The following is a 20167-nucleotide window of genomic DNA, read 5'->3' on the forward strand; positions in this document are numbered from 1 at the left end:
CACTCAGTTCTCACAGCGCCATTGTAAGGCAGGTACTGGGATCGTCCCCATTTTACTGCTGGAAAAACTGAGGCTCGAAAGGAGTCTCCCTCCTTGCCCAAAGTCACTCGATGTGGAAGTGGAATCTTGCTCCAGCAAGATTCAAATTCAGGTTAATCTGGTTTTAGAACTGCCTTAAATCATTATAGAGGAGATTTTTTTCCCCCCCTTAAGCTATATGTGATAATCCCCTTCGTGGCTCATGAAATCAATTTAGTGACCAGCATTAAAAAAAAAAAGAAAAAAAAAAGAATAAAAACAAGAGAGAACAATGACCAAAGTGAGAGGGAATACTGCTTTGTGTAACTTTGTGTTTAGTTTGTAGGTGTGGATATTCATGTCTATTGATAATAGATGGATAGCTAGGTCAATCTAGGTCTGTGTATATCTACATACACATCTATACTCAAATCCATACATAGGGAGGCCCATTCTAAAATGTAATTCTTACTGTGGGTTGAGGTGTTAGAAGACACTGATGTTTGGTCGCTGGTACAGATTCTGAGCCTGGATACCCTGGGTCAGCTTCTTACTAGCTGTGTGACCTTGGGCAAGTTCCCTAACCTCTCTGCACCAAAGTTTTCTGTCTCAGCTTCAGGGTCTTTCGGTTTGCTGACTTTCTGGTCACAACAGATTCTCCCAGGATTGCCAGGGGTGCTCTCTTGCCCACCTACTCCCTTTGCTTAGGGCATGAAGAGAACGAGGCGTCCTTTGCGGGCCCCCACGTCCTCCTCCTGAGAAACCAACCTCTGAGCAGCAGCTGCATCCTGCAAGAACACGTGGCTGAATCTTTAGGGTCTGGACAGAGTACTATGTTGTACGATTTGCTTAACATTATGCACTTTGGGATGGACCAGGCAGGGGCAGCTTGTCTGTGGCTCCACGTGGCATAGTTGGGGTGGCTCAAGCAGCAAGGGGCCAAGAATTCCACTTGGGTCATATGTCCGGGGCCTTAGCTCCCTTCCACGTGGCCTCACCACGTGGTTAGCTTGGGCTCCCTCAGAGTATGGCGGTCCCAGAGTAATCTGCCTCCCTACATGGTGGCGGCCTTCCCGGGAGTGCAGAAGTGGGGACTGCCAGGCCTTCTGAAGGTTTGGGCACGGAACTGGTGACCCCACGTTCTCCTTGTTAAAGCAGGTCACGGGTTTAGCCCAGGTTTAGGGGAAGGGGCAAAAATACTGGGAGGCGGGATTTCTTGGGGGCCACGAAGGTAGTCTTGCAGAGAGGATGTGTCTTCTGGAGAGAAACTGCCCAGTGGCTGAGGAGGAAAAAGGACTTCAAGGTGTCCATTGGACTTAGGAACCTGCTGCTCCCAGCCGGGTGTGGCGGGAGTTTGTCTTGGCAGAATGACAGCAGAGGCAGGACAGGCCTGGGTCATGAGGGGACTGGGGAAGCCTTGCACGTGAGCCGAGCACATACTCGTGAGAACATCCTGGGCTGCGTTATTTGCAAGAGTGAAAAATGTGTAATGACTCAGATATCCATCACCAGGAGACAGGCTAACAACAGACAATGGGGTAGCTGGGTCACGGATTTCTCTGCAACTGGTAAAACCAGGGTGAGTTAGGGTGGGCAGTGGGCTGACGGGAAGGAAGCCCTGAAAGGCTCCTGAATGAGCAAAGCAAGAGCAAAACATAAGTATAACGGGGTCCCGTTTTTGCGGGATGCAAACATCTATTCAGGCCAGTGTGTGTCTCTTTACAGGTGCACAGAGAAGGATCTGGAAGGATACAGTGCCAAAGGCTGCTTCCCTAAGGATTGGGGTGGTGGGGGGTGGTGAGGAGAGAAGGAATTTCACTTTTCACGTTATACGTTTCTACATTGTTTGATTTTTTTTTTTTTTTTTTTTTTTTTTTTTTTTGGTCCAATGAGCATGGGCTACTTTTGTATTTTTCAAAAAGCCAATACATTTTAGAAGAGAATGAGAGATGAGAAACGGATCACATGTGCGGGAACTCTGTGGAGAAGCTTTGCTGGAGAGGGTGGAGAGGGAAGATGGTGGGGGGAGGGGGGGATGTGGGGTTGGGAAGGGCGCAGGGCACAGTCGAGGACCATCTGCATCAGAACTCCCGGGTGCGGTCTGAGATGCGGAGAACTTGGGTCTCCCTCCCCCTGGAGGCTCTCTGAATCCAAGCCTCTGTGTATTGGCCGACACCTGTCCTGGCTGGACCCTGTAGGAAGGGCAGCTGGGGAAGGGCTGAAGGGGGAGGGCTGAGGCGGGGAGGGCACTGCCCATCTGGAGGGCTGGAGGGGTGGAGAAGGGGGCACAGTCCCTGACTCCTGACGAGCTCAGTCAATGGTTCTGTTTCTCTCTGTGCATTTCCCCACGGCTGTGGCTCTGTAAACCTATATGTGGGCTTAGCGCTTTACTGGCAGTTATGATACCTGGCCTTTCTTTCAAGACCTGCCAGGACCCTCGATTTATAACTGGAAGGAAGGAGATGTTAAAAGGACCTCAAGACTAATGCCGTCCGGTAGAACTTTCTGTGATGATGGTGATACTCTGTGTCTGCAGAGGAATCATTAGCCACCTGTGGCCGTTGAGCACTGGGGATGTGGCTTCTGTGGCTAAGGAACGGAATTTTAACTATATCGTATTGGAATTAATTTAAATGTAAATGTAAATAGCCACATAAGGCTAGCAGCTTCCTCATGGACAGCACAGCTCTGGACCAATGGAGAAAATCCTGTGCTCCAGCACATCAGGCTGACCCCATCCTAAGGGGGGAGGGTCAAAGGGGTTATTCGCAGCAGGTGGTGGTGGAAAGAGAGCTTGGAGGCATGGCTTCCCTCAGCCTCAGAGGGCCACTGCTTGGCCACTGCTGCGTGGGGGATGGGAGAGATCGTGGGGTCCTTCCAGGTGGGTGGGTTGGAGCATCTTCTCCTGGTGTCACAGATCAGGCCTTCCTGGCCTTCTTAATCCGCAAGGGCCTTCTTGACATCTTGCTTCCGGGGCTCTTAGGCGAGGACTTGCCTGCTTGGCTCTGGTGTGCGGAGCTGGGAGGAAAAACCCACTCCTGGGGCAGGTGCCAAGAGGGGCCATCTTTTCTCCAGGAGGAAGGGCCAGAGCCTTATGGTCTGCAAAGCCTTCCTTGCAGTCATTTGTCAGGTATTTAATGTTTCCAGAACGGAGGAAACTGAAGCCAGACTGCAGAGTCCACGGGGCAGGTTTTGCGTGGCCCGGCACCGTGTCTCAGGGCCTTTTGCTCCAGAAGCGTCTGCCAGGTGGATGAGGCTCAGACGGGCTCGCGGCTTGGTCAGGGGGTACACGGCCCCAGAGGGGCAGGAGTTCGGGTCCGGTCCACACCTCCTCGCACAGAGCCGTGCTGCTCTGAGCCCTTGAAGGGAGCCTCTGCTCACGTCTCCCCTGCCCCTCAGAGAGGGTCCTCATCTTTTTCCTTTTCGTAAATGAAGCAGTGTAAAACGAGAAGAAAAGAAAAGAAAGAAAGAAAAAGAAATTCAAAGTAGTAAAGTTATGTAATAAAAAGGAAGCCTCCTTGCCATCTCCACCACTGTCCTACCAGCGCCCTCTTTCCAGGCATCTGGTTCCAGTTCCTCGAGGAGCTTCTCGCCTCATTCTGTGCGGATGCGCCCTTTTCCCTTGCAGATAGCACCAGCCCTCTTGGCCAACAGGACTGGGAAGCACTGGTGTTTGCAGGTTGATTGGAAAATGGAGTTGAGGTGGGAAATCATGAAAAAGTGATAGAGAAGACTTTGTTTTAACTTCAGTTGCCTGTCGGTAATCTTGCTTTGTTAACAGTGTATCTTGGAAATCAGTCCTTATCAGTACATTTAATCTTACTGCTCCTCATGGCTCTCAAGCCTTCCGTTCTAAGGATGGACCATAATTTGTTGCACTGATTCTCTATCGTTGGGCAGCTAGGTTGCTTATGGGCTTTGTGCATTTCTGCGGCTTTGCTTCTGTACACACACCTCTGCCTCGACATACACACCCCGATGTGATTTCCAGGTATGACTCTACCATTTTTCTGGCAAAGCCAGAGTTTCTCCCCTGGGCTAATATTTTCAAAATTCAGGGGGACAGCAGCTTCAGGGGTGGGGGCGGGGTGTTGTTGTGGTTAAGTCAGTATAACCTTTCTTGGGGTGGCTTAGTCAGGATCCCTTGGGTTTTAAACCCACTCCACTGTTTCATATAGAGGCGTGTTATTGGCCTGTGTTAACTCCAACTCCAACTCCAGAGAGCTCCAACTCTGTCCCAGGTCTGTGGTCTGTGCCTTGCTCTGCTTTTCTCAGGCTCGGCTTTGTTCTCAGGCAGACTGTCCCCAGGTGGTGGCAGTTTGGCACCCAGTGGTCCAGGCTGCTGTTCCAGGCTGGAAGAGAATGTTTCAGCTAAAGCCCAAGCTGGGCTCCCATTGTTTTGACTTGGCTCACAAGCCTATCACACAACCATGCCTCTGCCTCTGATGGTCCTGGGTCACGTGGTCATCCTGGAGTGGGGGCTGGGATCAGCCCCAAACCTCAAGGGCGGGGGGGGGGGGGGGGGGGGGGGGGAGGGGTGCGGTGGGCGGTTCCCTAAAGAAACGCCTCACTGGTGCACCTGTGAGGAAAAAGCACACCGGATGGGCGAAACCAACAACATCTGTGCACCGCCTGGTCCCGGGAGTAAAACTCACTGATTGCTGCTCCTGTCAGCAGCTGGCGAGCGTGGGTGGGGACAGAGCAGACGACGATTAGCTGCCTGTCTGGGGAGAGCTGCTCCTGGGCTCTGGTAGTTTGCCACCTCCTCCATGCAGCCCACACGGGCCTTTCTTTCAAACCCCTAGCTTCTCTTTTGAGAGACCCTTTTGAGAGTCTGCAAAATCTGATGGTGTCATTCGCTTCACAGAAATGCTCTTTTACACCTGTAATTCCAATTTCAGGGCACCCGTAACCTCCCAGTTAAGAATCTCTGCCTAAGTTTGTATGGCTTTTTTGTTTTTAACCTCATTATTTATGTATTTTTTTTTCTTACGTGGGTCTTCTCCTAATTCCAGGGACCACAGAGCTTTGGATCTGGGTTTTGGATCTGGGTTCATAGGCAGCTGTGTGACCGTATTGACGTTGGGTCTTAATTTTCTCACCTGTAAAATGAGAGGGGGATAAAAGTACCCACCTCTTGGAGTCGTTTTGAGGATGAAATGAAATAATGCACGTAGCAACTTAAGGCTTGGCTTGTAGTAAGCCCTCCGTAACCATGCTCTCCAACCCAGTAAGGCCGCCAGGGCTGCTGGTAGGTTCTGGAAGATTCCCGGGAAGCCCCACTCCGTCTCTCGGGGGTCCAGCACAAGAGCTGGAAGGGGCTTGGTTGCTGTTTGGCGGATGAAGAGGTTCAGAGAGAACATCTCTGCTGAGGAGTCGCTGGGGGCCGATCACCTCTGTTTCTGTTTGGGAAAACTAAGGCCTAGGAGGCCTCCGTGGCTCATCCAGGTGTCTTGCGGCTGGTTTGGGTTCGCTGTGAGTGCCGTTACATTCTAATCTCAGGACACCCTCGCTTATTTTAAAAACTGTGTCTCCTGCCCGCCAAGGTCAGGCCGCAGGTGACGGCTTAGCTGTGCATTACGGGACTTGAAGGAGCTCTCTGATCTCAGCAGCGCCCCGGTCCGTGGCTCCACCGCCTGCCTGGCTGAACACCAGGTCTGGGCTGGCGGGTATTGTTCTGCAGAAATGCGAACTGGTGCTTTGCTTTGAGAGTATTAAGACACAAAGTCCCTGTGGTTAACAGCAAATTAATCACAGTATTAAGGAGGGAAGGTCTGGGTAGACATGACTTCACGAGCCTGTCGTAAAGTCTGCCGCTGCCATGTTTCACTCTCCAAGACTTTTGACTTTCAGAAAAGGAACCGCAGATAGAGTTACCAAGTTTTACAGAAATATTTTTACTGGGCAGAAGATTGCTTTATGGTGAGAGCTGGTTATTTCAGGAGACAAGCAAAGAGCCCTTTATTCTCACGTTCCGTGGGAGGAAAATATTATGCTAGGAAGCCCGCTTCTTGGATGGGCCCTTGGAGAGGCTGGGCCGCATTTCTGGAATCGGGAGTGGGTGACACCAGATGGGGGTCCGGGCGGGGAGGGGTGCTGCTGGGCAAGCACCCACCTTCTCTCACCCCTCCCCGGGCGTTTGGGGGCTTTGTTACGCAGATGGAAGGAAGCCTAAGGTCACAGAGCAGGGAAGGGATGTGGCAGAGGTGGGCTTTGGCCTGGGGGCGCGAGGCAGAGAGGGGAAGAAGGCAGGGTGGCACGCCAGTGTGTGAGACCCCCGGCTGGTGAGAACGCACGCCCGGGTCAGAGCTGTCTGCCATTTACCAGGTGTGTGACTCTGGGTCCACAGCGATCGGAGTGTCCTTTTTCCAGGCGCAACGTGGGGCCTCCCCAGTTATCCGGCACTCGGGCCCGGGAGGATAAAGCGAGAGGACCCACGTCCGGCATTTACTCGTTTACTCAATCCGTAGCATCCGCAGTGATTACTGGAGGCAGGCAGACTGGCCTTCCTTCCGCCCACATTCCAGAACCATCTCATCCTGCCACTTCTTTGGCTGGTGCTGTCCAGTGCAGCGGGCGTGTTTCCTGAGTCTCAAAGACTTCTGGTCTGATAACGCCCGCAGTGAGGCATCTGAAATCTGGGCCACCCCAGCCGGTTGGAGACTTACGGGCCTCATTCCTGGAGCTGGTCAGGATTTCAGTTCACGGAAGGGACTGTTCTCTCCCAGAAATCAGGGGAAAAGATACTGGCTTGGTTGGACCCGAGGAGGATGGGTTCGACCTTCGTGGACTAAGACTTGGTTCTCCCCTTCCCCCCTTGGTATAGAAGAAGAATGCCTGCCAGAAGTTGTGTTTGTGCCTGGAGCTGCCATGTGCCTGATAAGGAGACAGCATCCTTGCCCCCTTCTTGCTTCTGACCAAAATCCCTTTTAAGTTGGGCGGTTGGAGACGGTTGATTTATTTCGTTCTCTTCCTTACCTCCCTTTCAGTATTTAGAATGTGAGGGAGAGTTTATCTTGTTCTCCAGGAGATGTATCGCTTCAGCTTTGGAATGGCATCCAAGTTTACAGAATGGAGTCTGGTGCCCAGTGCCTTCTGGTAAATATTTTGGGAAGCTGGATTCCGCTGGCATTATGGCCCGTGGGTTGGGCAGCGGGTGCTTTTCCACGGCCGGATGATTGGACCCGGACCCTTTTCATACAATGCCCCGCGCACGGGCTACGTGCTGAGGCATCTGAGCGCCCAGAATCCCTGCCTCTCAAGGGAAACAATATTGCTTTAGCAGGGTGATTAGAACTCTGTCCACCATGGTAACTGCAAGCTCCACACAGTTATTGAGAATGTGAGATATGGCTGGGCTGGATCGCGAATACTTAGCAGATTTCAAAGGCTTAGTATGATAACAAAGGATGTAGAATTTGTCAACAATTTTTACATTGATTACATATAATGATAATACTTTGAAATGACAGTATTTTAGCTACATTGACGAAATTTCATTATTTAAAAAAAATATTTTTTAATGTGTATTTATTTTTGAGAGAGAGAGAGAGACAGAGCATGAGTGGGGGAAGGGCAGAGAGACAGGGAGACACAGAATCCAAAGCAGGCTCCAGACTCTGAGATGTCAGCACAGAGCCCGATGCAGGACTCGAACCCATGAACCGCGAGATCATGACCTGAGCCGAAGTTGGACACCCAACCGAGCCACCCAGGCGCCCTGATGAAATTTCATCATTAAAATTAATTTCATCGGTTTCTTTTTCTTTAATGTGGCTACTAGAAAAATTTAAAACTATATATATGTGTGTGTGTATATATATATATATATATATATATATATATATATATATGGCTTGCGTTTGATTCCTATCAAGCAGCATTGGTCTAGATTCTAGACCATTCTTGATGATACTGCCTCCAAGTAGGCAAAACTTGGTTCTTGGGGCGGGGGCAAAAACTTGATACTCTTTATAGGTATGAAGCACAAATATACATATAGATCTACATAAATAGTTACACAGTGTATTTGTGGTATTAAAATTTCAAGTGATTAGGAAAAAAAGTCTTAAGTAGGCTCTGTATGGGGCAGGGGGCAGATAATGAAGCCTGAGAAACCTTGCTACAGGGACAGCCAGACCTGAGTCACATGCTGGCTCTGCCCCTTATTAGCTGTGTGACCTTGGGTGAGTTCCTTAACCTCTCTGTGCCTCTGTTTCCTCATCTGTAAAATGGGAGGAGAGATGGTACTTACCCCACAGAGCTGTTGTGTAGATTAAATGTGAAGCCCTTTGCTCAGTACCCAATAAATAGGGAAGTTATTGTTAATTCTTACTCATATGTGATAAGCGAGACTTCGGGAGGCAGAACCGAGGGCAGGGGCCTGGGGCGTGGCGGGATTTCTCCTTCTAGAACTTACGGAGTGACCATAATGTCTGTTCTCCTGTTTTCCCATCTGGAAATGTGTTGCTGGGCAGACCTTAACATATGCACAGCACTTTGCACTGAGCGCAGCATGTGGCTTGGGGGGTATTTGAGCGCTGGTCACTCCCACCCCCAGCCATACCAACACCGTGCCGGGCACTGGGGGGTTCACACTGGGGGCTGTTCATCAGTGACCTTTGCCGGGCTTGTGGCAGAGGCTCATGGCCGCCTCTCCTGGGCAGGTGGGTGTCCAGCTGTCAGGGCCGGGCCAGGGCGGTGCTGGACATCTCCTCCCTGGGGCCACCTGCAAAGGGAGAGCCGGGAGGAAGGTGGAGGGGTAAGAGGGGCTGACCACTGACACTGACAATTGGATTAAAATTCCCTTTCAAGGCCTCGCAAGTTGTTAGTGACATGGACCCTGGCCTGGGGACTGCTGCCCTTCCATAGTAAAACCAAATTCCGTCTTCTGAAATCACAGAAGAGAGACACAGATGCCAAGGCTCTGCCTTCTGTGCGAGGAGGTGGTGAGAGGGGCCGGTCAGCAGCACGGTGGGGGTGGGGGAGACCTGTTGGCCGCTCCCCCTGCTAGATGCCTTGGGGGGGCGAGTGGGGGCCTTGGGAGTTTCAGGTGGTCTGGAGATCTTGGGTACCCACTGCTTGACCCCCCCCCCGCCCCCCAGATGCCACTCACACGCCGAACATAACCTGTCCAAACTGGCTCCCTTCATCTTCCTGGGAAACCCCCCACCGGCCCTCCATTCACCTGCTGCTTCATTTGGAAGCTGGAGGTCATTCCCAACTCTTCCTCTCAGCTCCACACTGCATAGCTGACAGATGGTCACTTTTGTCAATTCTGTGACTTAAATGCATCTCAGATTTGCTGCTCGCCACTATCCCGGTCTGGTCGAGGCCGCCCTCGTATCTCACCTGGAAAGTTCCAACAGCCCGTGATGTTACCTTCTGTACTTCATCCAGGACACATTGGGATTTTACAGAATCATGCCCCTCCTTAAATCCCCACCACGCCTGCCTGAAGCCTTTAGAAGAATGTCACATCCTTCCCATAGTGGACAAGACTAAGTACCATTTGCCCCTTTCCCCCTTCTTGCCTCCTACTGCCTTCCCCTCGCTCCCTCGGTCTCAGCCACTCTGGTCCTTTTGGAACACACCCATCACACTCTGACCTCAGGGCCTTTGCCCATGCTGGCCCCTCTACTTGAGATGTTCTTCCCGATACAGTTTGCCTGGGTCTTCCTTCCTTACCATTTAGGACTCAACTTTCACATCACTGCCGCAGAGCAGCCTCCCCTGAGGCCCCACTCGAAATGAGTTTCCTTCCTCACTGCCGCTCCTTCTCATGACACCCAGCTCCTTCCACGTCTTCGGGTGCTTATCACCATTGGTCATTAGCGATTTATTCACGTGATGATTGAGTTTCTGCTCACCTCCCGCAGGAACATCAGCTGTGTGGTGTCCAGGGCAGTTACCCTCAACCCCTGTAGCTCTAGGCCCAGCACAGCGCCTGACACATCGTAGGCACCCATTAATACATGCAGAATGGAATTGCTTTGCTGTGTACTTTGGACACAGTCCTTCCCTGCTGGGCTTTAACTACCCCGTCTGTAAGTAGTGGAGAGGGGTAGCTGGGCTCAGTCACTTCTAACTTGTTCCCATCTTGGATATTTTTTGGAATTAACTGGTGCTTCTTCTTTGACCCCATGTGTTACTTTGGGCTGGCTGGAAGGCTGGCTGTTACAGGTCATGTGCCCCACCCCCTTCCTTTGTGCTGTAGCCAGGCTGGGGCTCAGGGGGCCTACCGCGGCACCCCGGGAAAAAGAGACATCCTCTGTGCCAACTAGTGCATCCATAAAAATGGGCGCTCACTACCACCATCATGCTGCTGCTTCACAGCTTAGAGGCAGCGTGGCGTTGGGGCTTGAGCGAACCCTGAGTCGGGCAGAAGCGGATCCAGAGCCAGTCTCTGGCCCGCCCAGCGAACACTGAGGCTAGAAGGGGTGCCGATGGGCTGTGCGGAAGAGGGTACAAAGAATGGGCTCTGGGGTTCAGAGGAATTTGAATCCTGGGTCTGCTTCCTACCAGTTATGTGGCCTGAGGCAGCTTTCCTGATCCTTCCGGGGCCTCAGTCTCCCTGTCTGTAAAATGGGACTACCAGTTGTATCTGCTCACCAGGGTGTATGAGTTCAGTGAAGATCTTGCACGTGAAATCACAGTTGAGGGACACAGATGTGTCTGTGCCTGGCATAGGCAAGGTGCTCAGTAAAAGCTCCTTTTGTTATGACTAATAAATATTTCCTTAAAGATCGCTTTTTGTGAGGGAGAAGGAAACAGCAGAAGGAAACGTCTTTCTAGAAATTTCTTTCACCCATGGAAAGGTCTTTAGTATTTTCGTCCTAGCTGGAAAACCCTCACCCTTACACACTCAGCATCACCCTGTCCCCGTCCCTCCACGGTCCCCCTGCACCCGGTCTGGTCACCAGGTGACTCATTAGTTACTCCAGCTGGAGGGTTGCTATGGAGACTTCCTTATGCCGAAATTGCCCTGTGGCTGGGTGGACATCCGGTGATCCTGGCCTAGGGCGGAAGGGTGATGGCCAAGGGGACAAGGGGAGGCCCGGTTTGGAGACTCTGGGCATCATCCTTGCCGTGCAGCTCGAAGGCGGATGCTGTTGGGGGAAGGGCCAGCGGGTGCTTTCTGGGGTCAGATCAGCGTTCTGCCTGCTCTCTGCCCTATGGGAGCTCATCTTGGCTCAGGTCTAGGAGAGGGTCCTGTCCTGACGGCCCTTTGGAATCCGAGACCCCTTGCAGATGTGCAGTTTCCTGGGGGGGGGGCAGGGGAGGATTAACACCCTCTCTGAACGTAGCCTCTGAGCCCTCTGGGGTTTTTCTGGCAGCTGGCCCTGTGTGCATCAGACTAACCTGGGGAAATTCAACAAGTAAATAACTTCTGGGTTCAACCCCCGGCAAGTCTTACTCAGTAGGCATTTGAGGACCCCTGTGGAAACAGGTCAGGCGCTGATCAGCCACAGGGTCTGAAAGGGGGAGGGGCAGCGGCCCAAGGAATATCAGGGTGTTGTTGGCACAGCTGGGGGTGGGGTGCCTGGCCGCACGAGCGACAGCTGTTGACTATATATGTCTGGGGTGCAGCCCAGGAGTCTCTTTTTAAAACACACACACACGTGTGCGTATGTATGATACGGGCATATCGGTACATGACGGATGTCTAAATTTTGCTTGACGTAGGCACTCTCACTTTCATGTTCTAGATGGTAAAACTGAGGTTCGGAGTGACAGGGGGCCTTCTTCCAGGTCAGTATCGAAAATGAAGCTCGGTATCGGATGCAAACTCCGGGCTGTTGTGCCATTGTGCCTCATCACTGCCTCTCTTAGGACTCAGTGTTCCTGCCTGTCGAATGGAAACACTCCACTTGCCTTGACCACCTCCTGGTGGTAGACAGCACTTGGAGAGCGGGACCGGCCATGGGGAACCGGGTGTGTGTGAGTCACCCCTCCTGACTGAGGGGGAGCTCCTTGGAGTCAGGGCTTGGGGCTGAGGTGGCCTGGGAGGGCCTGTTTGGTTTCGTTGACATTTCCGAGAGATGCTGGGCCTCACTGGTGCCCTGGCTGAGCAGACACAGCCGTCTCCCCCCAGGGACTAAATTTAGGATTCCTCGGCTCTTGGCTGGGCCTCCTCTTGTTTTTGGAAAGTCTCCATTTTGTTCCTCCTGCTGCCTGCGGGCGGCCGAAGCCCAGCCACGGCCAAATGACTGTCCTGCCTGCTCTCCACTCACTCTCTGGCCTCAATTGATCTTGTCGGAGTTAATTAGCGGCTGGCCTTACAGGCCTGGCCTCCAGCGGGCAGGAGGGGCTGTGCTAAGGGTGTGCCAGGAGCCAGGGGGTCCCCTCCCCACACCCCTACTCACCGCCGCCTCAGGCAGAGGCCCTCTGAGGGAGGCTCTGGGCTTTTCTTTGGCACTTGGTGAGCAGATGCCTCCCTCTCCCTTTTCTTCTGAGCCCTGTAAAAATAACAAGTTAAAAGACCCTCAAGTTTGAGCAGTAAAAGCAAATACATGAAACCAAGCTGTTTCCATGTGGGGGCCACGGACTGTGAACACCCAAGTTTGAAACTTCCTCTCTTCGGAATTTATGGAAGCCTTGGAAACTTTTCCTTTTCCCTTTAAACATCAGAATTGGCTCAGGGCATTCTTTAAAAGCATAACCCTGGTGCCGCTCGCAGCTTGATTTAATACAGCTTGAATACAATAGTAACTTCTGAACCCGGCTCTCTTCAGAGAGCAGGAAAGGTGTTTCATGACACCAGTAAGTAGGCTTTTTTTTTTTTTTTTCTCCTTTAGCCAAGAAGTATATTCTAAGATTTATTAGATTCTCCACTGCCCTCCCCCTAGTAACCCAGATTTTTGCTAGAAGTAAAGGAACCTTGCTCAGAACAAGTTCTTTAACTAGGGGCTAGAAGATGTGCGACCAGTCCTCTGGGGGAAACGTTGGCACTGAAACATTCAGCAGTGCCCAGAGGCCGGCTGTTTTTATAGGCAGGCGGTTCACAGGTATTTGCTTCACAGACCAGAACCGCTCAGGGCCCCAGCTTTAAGAGCATCAGCAGGAGGGTAATTGTATTTCGGGGAGAAGGGGTGAAGTGTGGGGGTGGGTGGGATGTCGGTGAGGAAAGTCAGCTCTCCTGCAAAGGGAATCCGCTCTGGGTTTCTGGGGACGGATGGGTTTGCCGGCCTGCATTTCTGGGAGGGGGCATTTGACAAGCCAGCGGTGTCGTGACAGTGTTCCCCGAGAAAAGAAGTCAGATTCCGGATCCGCCTCTGCCTCAGTGGTATGGGTCTCACGTCTGAGGGCTCCTTCCCGAGGGCTGCGGGGTCCGAGTTTGGCTTTTAGGGAGCCCCGGGGCTCTGGTGTTGGGAAGGGGGTTGTGTCCTTTCTCGTCTTCCATCTGGACTTAGCAGAAGCTCGGCTGGAGCCCCGCACACATGTTTTTTTTGGCTCTCATAGCATAAAACAATTATTTTAATTAGTTGCCAAAATCTAAAAATCAGGACATCTCACTTAAAAGTCCAGATATGAGAGGACTGAATTTTGGTGTGGTCACCACGTGTTACACCAGTTAGAGCGGGGCATCTAGTGGGGGCAGGGGCGTTTGGCAAGGTCTGCGGACGTTCTCGGTTGTCAGACAGGGGGGTGGGGGCGGGGGGCATCTGGTGAGTAGAGGCCAGGGGTGCTGGTGAGTATCGAACGGTGCACGGGACAGCCGCACGACAAAATCATCTGGCCCCCGCAGCACCAAGGCTGACAAACCCTGCTATGGGGCAGCATCTGCAAAGCCCGCCAACTCCACTCCTGGCTTCTAGAAGGTTCTGAGTTCCTGAGATTGGTTGCTGGCTTCACAGCTTATTCCCATCTTTTGATCTTTTGTTCAGAGCTGGGACTGGATGCTGGTGTGCCCTCGCTCCTCCCGGGGCCCCGCCTGGGTCCCCAGACAGATGGGTGCTTGACGTGTGGAATGACCACTAGGCAAGCCTCAGAACAGAATGTACAGGAGTAGCTACCCCTGAAGGTGTTCGGCCCCTCCTTCCCCCCTTCTTCCCCAGGCAGCAAAGATGCAGACCCCTCAGTGGTAGCGATTCCTGGTTCCAATGCCAGTAACTAGTGATTAATCTGCTCATCGATCCACAGCTAAATTCCTGCCATCAAGCAGTGGTCTGGAGCGGAAGCGGTGCCTGTCCATCCGTCATCATGCTTCTGGGTGTCTTTTGTGGACAGGGCTGGATTGGAGAGCTCAGTTTGAGACGCTGGAAGTCGGCCTGAGAGAGGCTGCTGGTTGGCGTGTGATTCCCTGCAATTCGTGTAAAGGGGTCCCCAGAGGGGCACCCTGAGCTGTGGGAGGGACAGCGTCAGCACCCGCTTCAGGGGTGCAGAAAGGGATTCGTGGGAAAAGGTGTAAACTATTCCAGAGCAGGAGGAGGTGGTGGAAAAAACAGGAGCTTAAATCAAAACCCAGTCCGCCTCTCCCTGCTGTGTGACCCTGGACCAGTCACTGAATCTCTTCATCCTGTGGCCCTCGCTTGTCAGTGGACATAGGGAATGCCTTTCTGGCAGGTTGTTGACTAGGCAGAATACACTTGGTAGGTAACTTTTTTTTTTTTCAAAATAAGTTCTCATAAGTCATTGAAAAAAATTTTTTAAATGTTTATTTATTTTTGAGAGTGAGAGAGACAGAGCCTGAGCGGGGGAGGGGCAGAGAGAGAGACACACACAGAATCCGAAGCAGGCTCCAGACTCTGAGCTGTCAGCACAAAGCCCGAAGTGGGGCTTGAACTCACAGACCGCGAGATCATGACCTGAGCTGAAGTCGGATGCTCAACTGACTGAGCCACCCAGGCACCCCAAGTCACTCTTGATCAAGGTGGTAGGCATAACTGAGCACCCAACGGTCTCAAAGTTCACCTCTATCTGGGGGCATTCAGGTGGGCTGCATGTAGGAGGTGGTAGCTGATCTGACTTAACAAGGCGAATTTTTCCTACTTTGGTCGTCGCCTTGAGCTGCTCACTCTGGTGAGGACCTGTTTTCTTGACCCATGGCATTTTTTTTTTCCTCTCCCGTTTTAGATGGGGTGATCCTAGTTGTTGTAGCAAATAGACTCTGATGTTGGGGTGGCTCATTGTGCTAGGATTTTATTTATCGTGCATGTGCCAGGTATCTTGTTTGGAAGGTGACTCTTGCCCGGGCAGTGATTTAGTGGCCCAGGCTCTTAACATCTCATAGCTCAGGCTCTCCAAATCCTTTGCTTCTAGCTGGCAAAATTCTGGCATGAATTCTTTCATTCATGAAAGAATGAAACAAAAACTACCCACTCCTTAAGATCCCTGACTGTGAGATGGCCCGTGGCATGAAATCACATGGCCCTGCCCCAATACAGTGGGTGCTGGGAAATACAGTTCTGTCCGGCCAGCCACCTCCCAGTGACAAGCGCACACCGTGGAAGGGGAACATGACACTTTGGGGGCAGGTGTCTATCTCTCCAGCCCCGCTCGCACCCTTGTATCCTTTGCAGGGTCTCTCAGTGCCTGGGCCTCCTTTTCTGCGGATTTCCTCAGCTGGCCACGTCTAGCTCCATGTTCCGGGAGCTTCTGCCCCTGTGTCCACGTGGAGTGGCATGTCCCCTGGAGGGCTGCTGGTGCGTTGCTAGGAGGGTCACGCCCAGGTTCCGATTGGATGGCCACCCTGCATGCACTTCTTGCACTGCTGTGGCTGTTGGTCGGATTCTGAGAACCATTCCTCATGGTTCTGAGGATGCCCAGGAGGCCTTCTGCAGGCCTGTGGTCCTGGGCAGCCGGGGATCCGGTTGGGGTACAGGACTAGGCTGTGACTGGGTCATGGCTTTCATGATGCCTCGTCTTATCAAGTGTCTCTGGGGATGCATGTGTTGCTAGGTCACCCTGGAGACGTTAAAGTCTGTCCATGGGCCTCATCTGTGAGAATGAAATCAACACGTACTCAAATAAAACCCTGGCTGCCCATGACACGGACCACTCTGAGGGTCTACTGAGTCCCTCACTGTGTAGTCTAACCTGCTACACACACGTGCCTTCAATCTGTCCCATGGGCCACACCTTTGTTGGTCTCTCCAAGTTGGTTTTCTGTTTTTATTTTTGGCTTGAGAACATAGCGTATTTTTAAAAACAGACCTGAGTGTTATGGCACCACGATGGGTCTCTCTTTCCTTCCTTCCTTCCTTCCTTCCTTCCTTTCTTTCTTTCTTTCTTTCTTTCTTTCTTTCTTTCTTTCTTTCTGTTTCTTTCTTTCTTTCTTTCTTTCTTTCTTTCTTTCTTTCTTTCTTTCTTTCTTTCTTTCTCTTTCTTTCTTTAACAGAGACAGAGAGAGAGCACACACACATGCAGGGGAGGGGAGGAGAGAGAGAGAGAAAAAAGAGTATCTCAAGCAGGCTCCACACTCATGGAGCCTGACATGGGGCTTGATCCCACAACCCTGGGATCATGACCTGAGCTGAAATCAAGAGTCGGACACTCAACTCACTGAGCCACCCAGGCACCCCCAGGTCTTCTTGGTGGCCTTGGCCTCTCATTGTGTACCAGCTCACAGCTCACCCCTTCCTGTGTGTAACCAGGGCGAGCCCACGCAGAGGACGGGGCCTGTTGCTTGGGGTGGAGCCTTCGCAAAGGCAAAGCCTGCAATTTCGGGAGGCCCTCGGTATGTCTGATGTAAGCACAGGTCCACACAGGAAGCATAGTACCCGTGCTGGGTGAATGTAAGACACAGCACCCGAGATAGCAAGAGTGCTCTCATCCCACAGTTCTGCCTGCCGACACCCGTTTGGTTAATGTTTGACTCCCTTCCTTTTGGCAGAGATTGCAACTGGGTGGCCTGAATCTCGTCCCTGGGAATATTTTACTTGACCGGCTCAATTAGAAAAAAAAATGGGTCAATGGCTTACAAATGGAGGTTTTCATTTACAAGCCCGGATTTCTGACTTCTTGAAAGTTGGAAAAGCTGGTCATACAAGCATCAGCTTCTTAACCTGGCACCATTGAGCTGGAGCTGAGTGTGGCTGTGCCTTTGGACACGGTGTACGCCTCCCAGAGCCCCGTGGCACCCGCCAACCCTGTTTCTCTCTCTGTGGCCCCTCATCATTGCTCTTGCCCGTGTTTTCTTATACACATAGGTTTCTCTTTAATCAGTTTTTCTAGTGCTTGCAAAGAAAAAAAGTTGCTATCAACGATGGAGGGGGGAAGATGAACCAAGATGGTTCTCAGAAAAATGACAACGTATTGCTTCCTGGTGATGAAAGGTTCTGTATGTTTCCCATGTGAGTATTAAACGTGGCCCACTTCATTCATTTAAATAACCTAGCCCCAGGACTGCTTCCAATAGGACAGTATTTCCTCACTGCAGTATCCCGCTGGGAATTCTGTGGGGGTAAAAGATGCTATGCTCAAATAGGTTTGGGAAACAGTAGATCTAATAACCAATTAATAAGTTTCTTTGCTGCGGGAATTCTCAGTGCCTTTATTGTGCCGAGGTACACGACGGACCTCAAAATGGGGTTTTAATATAACCTAGTGTCCTTTCAGGTTGGTGGCCCGCTTCCCCATCTCCTCTGGCCAGGAGCCCTTTGGGAAGCAGAGCGGTCGGGTTTGAGTGCTCTCACACTGTTAAGTGAGGTCTCTTACGTTCACCCAGCCTTGTGTACTGCGTATCCCCCACATGTACCTGCTCTTACGCTGGACGCACGGAGGGCCTCCCAAGGATACAAACTTTGCTTTTGGTCTTCTGCCAACTCCCTACCGAGATTTTGAGTCCTCCTTGCTGTGTGGGGCCCCTGCCACTTGCTTAGAGGCAACTTGGAGTGAAGAGCTGTCTGAATGGCTACTGCCCACTCCCTGTGGTCGGTTTGTAGCTCTGGGTCTTTTGTGGGCTTCCACAGAGCTGGTGGTTGTTTTCTGCTCCAGGATGACGTCGGGCTATTTTGCAACAGCTCTTAGTCACCGTGAGTCCACGAGGGCTCGACGAGTGGGATCTGGGGAGGGTGGAGTCGGGTGTGGGGAGATCACCCGGTTGATCTCGCTGAGCCGCGTGTGCCGTAAGGTGTATTTCTTGCCCGATGACGCATTCGTCTCTTTGCCCGGCCATAGTAAGGCAGCTCCGGGACCAGATGCCAGCCTTGATCTGTGGAGCTCCCTGGGCTGTTTGTGGGAAGGCCAGAGTGTGTTGCCTGCCCAAGGATGTCTCAACTAATTAGTCCATTAGAGCCGACGGGCCTCAGATCATGAATTTGGAGCTGTCTGCTAATTATGCCTTGAATGTGATTTTAGTTAAACGGTTAAGGGCTCCCCCCGGGCTGCCCTCCCTACAGCAGTCCCTCAGGCCTCTGCCTAGAGTCCTTGCCAAGATGCAATTCTTTTTTGTCCTGGGAGAGAACCTCCCCACCCAGGGCCCAAGGGAGACTGGCTCTTGCAGGGGCTCAATTCCAGACTGAGGTCTTTGCAAACAGTATGGTGGCCTCACACCTCCCGGACATCCCTGAGTATGTGCAGGAAACAGGAATGGTGGCCCTCGCTAGTCATGTCACACGTTCAGTCTGGAAGGGGCCTCTGGGCCTCCTGGTGACCCAGCAGGGATTCTGCGGTCCCAAGGCCGCTGCTTTCACCTTGCTGTTTATCCCAGAGCCACGTCTGGGGCACAACTTTTGGGGTTTCCAGCCCAGACGTGCCCTCAATGACCGCACTGGCAGCTCCGTGGAAGCTCCGGCCTCTGGCAGCCACACGAGACATTCGGGGCCAACGAGCAGAGCTGCCCGGCTGAGCCCAGTCAATCCACAGCATCGTGAGACATTAGACGGCTGTGGTTTTACGCCACCAAGTTAGGGGGTGGTTTGCTCCACGACAGCAGAAAATCAAAACGGACGGGTAGCTTCGTGTCGGCTTGCGTGGAGGAAAGATGATGTGTCTCCTGGTGGGAGAGAGAAGGGCAGGACAGTAAGTGGTTTCGCTTGGGGGACACAGCGCACAGGTATGGCGCAGTGACCAGCGTCACGATGGCAGACGTGGCTCGATCCCTTCACGGGTCTTGTCAAGAGTTGTAGGATTCAAAGCCGCCTCTAAATACAGAAACCCTTTGAGAATCCCTCATTTAAAGGAAACCCCTTGATTTAATGCGTTTCTCACTCAAAATAGTATCACTGTTCACCCTGTGCCTCTCCTGAGGTTTATTTCCTATGTCAAAAGAGAATGGGCAGGGGAGCCTGGGTGGCTCAGTTGGTTAAACGTCTTGATTTCCGACTCAGGTCGTGAGCTCATGGTTCGTGGGATCGAGCCCTGCATCAGGTTTTGCGCTGGTGGTGCGGAACCTGCTTGGGCTTCTCTCTCTCTCCTCTCTCTCTCTCTCTCCTCTCTCTCTCTCTGCCCCTCCCCTGCTCGTGCTCTCTCTCTTTTTCTCTCTCTCTCAAAACAAATAAACATTAAGAAAAAGAGAGAGATTGGGTAGTGAGATAGTGTATATACATATGTCTGTGTGTGTGTGTGTTAATGTATAACTATGTGCTATGTATAAGTATATACGTAAGCATGTATATAAATAACTGTATGTATATGGTTAGCTCTTGCCGTGTAACAAACCACCCTAAGACTTAGTGACTTAACCGTGACTTACTCCTCACGCAAGTATGCTTCGGTTGTAGCAGTTTCATTGGTCTGGGCCAGGCTGGGCTGAGCTGGGTCGGGCTTGCTCATGCTTCTGAGGACGGTTGGCAGGTCAGCTGGCAGCTGCCTGGTCTGGAAAAGCACGGACTGGGACAAGGTGACTCTCCTTCCCGAGCATTTCGCATTCCTCCAGCAAGTGAGCCCGGGCACATCGCGTCGTAGGGACAGAGGTCTAAGGCAGGAAGTGGAGTTCCCAAGTGCCTTATCAAGTCTCTGCTTGCGTCACGTTGGCTGCAGTCCCATTGGCCAGAGCAAGTCACACGGCTAAGCCCCGATTCGGGGTGGGAGGACACCACCGAAGGGTTGTGGGTTGAAGGGAAGGGTGGACAAATCGGGACCGTTAGTACATCGGCTCGATGCAACTGGGCTGAGGGATCTTTTTTCCTGCCCACAGGTCCCAGAGCTGCTACTCTCCAAATAGGTGATTTAGTCATTACTCAGCCTGTGTCTTGGTTTTCTCATC

At 52.1% G+C, this 20167-nt stretch overlaps 1 protein-coding gene across 1 annotated transcript in view; it reads left to right on the forward strand.

Moving 5' to 3' along the window:
• The window catches only part of NKD1 (NKD inhibitor of WNT signaling pathway 1), an 82015-nt gene that overhangs the window by 11727 nt on the left and 50121 nt on the right, over nt 1–20167 (forward strand). The window lies entirely within an intron of this gene.

This window comes from Panthera tigris, chromosome E2 (genome assembly GCF_018350195.1).
Source record: "Panthera tigris isolate Pti1 chromosome E2, P.tigris_Pti1_mat1.1, whole genome shotgun sequence".
NCBI classification, from domain to species: domain Eukaryota; kingdom Metazoa; phylum Chordata; class Mammalia; order Carnivora; family Felidae; genus Panthera; species Panthera tigris.